Raw genomic sequence first — 2,079 nt, 5'->3', positions numbered from 1 at the left:
TTGCCGGGGAGCTAGGCGTTTAGAGATACTTTGAACTTTGCTTTCTTATTCTATTATCATTCTGATTTTCTTTTTCTTTACTTTTGGTGCAGCTCCAGGTTATGACCCGAGGGAATCCATCAATATTGATTGAAGGAGACCTTGAACTTGAATGTACACTTCGAAGGAAAGGGAAAGAACCTGTACAAGAACAGCCTAATCCAGCTAATTTGGAAGTAGAAAGATCTGACAACATGGCGGAACAGAATGAGCAATAACGGACACTATCCGAGTATGCCAGACCTTCAGTATTGGGGACACAATCGAGTATTGTGCGTCCCCCAATTACAGCTCAGAATTTCGAGCTAAAGCCGGCATTCATCCATATGCTGCAGCAGTCCGCACAATTCAATGATTTGGCAAATGAGGATCCAAACAGTCATATAGAGAGCTTCCTCGAGGTGTGTGACATGCTGAAGATCAATGGTGTGACGGATGATGCCATCAAATTGAGAGCCTTCCCATTTTCCTTAAAGGGGAAAGCAAAGCAGTGGCTACACTCATTGCCTAGGGCATCAATCACTACATAGGAGGAGATGGTAGAAGCTTTTCTAGCCCGTTATTTCCCTCCCGGAATATCAGCCAAGCTTAGGAATGAGATCTCATCCTTTATGCAATTGGAATTGGAGTCTCTATTTGAGACATGGGAACGGTTCAAGGAACTCCTGCGCAAGTGTCCGCAACACGGATTTCCGGAGTGGATGATTGTTCAAACCTTCTACAATGGGTTGAATGCAGGTACAAGACAACTCTTGGATGCGGTGGCAGGAGGTACCTTAGGTAGCAAGACCCCGACGAGGCTCGTCAATTGATTGAGGAAATGGGGGTTAAATAGCTACCAGTGGAACGCGAGGGAGAAGAAAAGGTGGCGGTCTCCATGAAATTGATGCGGTAACTTCATTGGCAGCCCAAGTGGAGAGTTTGAGTAAGAAGCTAGATCTTATAGCTTCGAATAGAGTTGCGGCCGTAACCAACTGCACAAGTTGTGGCGGAGGACATGCTCCCTCCGATTGCCCAATCGTCATTGGTGATGTTTCTTCAGTTGAGAATGTCGACTTTGTAGGTAATGGAATGAGACCTCAAGGGAATCCATATAGCAACACCTACAATTCAGGTTGGAAGAATCATCCCAACTTTTCATGGAAAACAACAACAACAAGCCCCTCAAGTGGAAAACAGAATTTCAGGTTTGGAGACCCGAATGACGGATTTGGAGAAGCACTTGTCTAGATTTGTTCAATCAACAAATACAAGATTTGAATCAGTCGAGGCTACACTTCGCAATCATACCACCTCCTTGCACAACCTTGAAAATCAAGTGGGGCAAATTGCGAAATCTCTTTCCGAAAGGCCACATGGAAGTTTACCAAGCAACACGGAAACCAATCCGAGAGAACATGTGAAGGCGATCGCTTTGAGAAGCGGTCATGAGGTTGAAGGGCGGCTTCCGAGTGAAATGCCGAAAGAACACGCACCCGAGGTCGTAGAGGTTGAGAAGGAAGCAAACAAAGAGAAAGAGGTGGCATCCCCATCTTTCAAGCCAAGAATCCCTTATCCCTCTAGATTGAAGAATGACCAAGGGGATGACCAGTATAAGAAGTTCCTGAGTTAGTTCACGCAACTCCACATCAACATTCCTTTTGTTGAGGCTTTGGCTCAAATGCCTAAGTATGCGAAGTTCCTGAATGACCTATTGACCAACAAGAGGAAATTGGTGGAGAGTGCTTCAGTGGTGCTTGATGCTTCATGCTCGGTGGTGTTACAAAAGAACATGCCGAACAAGAAGAAAGACCCTGGAAGCTTCATTATTCCGTGTAACATCGCCAACTTAGATGAGGAAATGGCATTGGCGGATTCGGGGGCAAGTATCAACGTCATGCCATATACTTTCTTCCAAAAGCTAGGCTTGGGTGAGCCTAGGTCTACTCGGATGACTTTACAATTGGCGGACCGAACAGTACAACATCCGAGAGGCATCATTGAAGACGTACTTGTCAAGGTGGACAAGTATATTTTTCCGGTTTACTTTGTAGTGCTAGA

General features: G+C 45.4%; 1 non-coding gene across 1 annotated transcript; it reads right to left on the bottom strand.

Moving 5' to 3' along the window:
* Positions 1–623: 623 nt before the first annotated feature.
* Positions 624–730, bottom strand: LOC120271194. The gene has a single exon (XR_005539815.1). It is a non-coding gene; the product is annotated as a small nucleolar RNA R71 (small nucleolar RNA).
* Positions 731–2,079: the final 1,349 nt, after the last annotated feature.

The sequence above is a fragment of the Dioscorea cayenensis genome, chromosome 10 (genome assembly GCF_009730915.1).
Source record: "Dioscorea cayenensis subsp. rotundata cultivar TDr96_F1 chromosome 10, TDr96_F1_v2_PseudoChromosome.rev07_lg8_w22 25.fasta, whole genome shotgun sequence".
Taxonomy (NCBI): Eukaryota; Viridiplantae; Streptophyta; class Magnoliopsida; order Dioscoreales; family Dioscoreaceae; genus Dioscorea; species Dioscorea cayenensis.
Note: the sequence above shows the minus strand (reverse complement) of the source record. Positions and strands in the feature narration are given on the sequence as shown.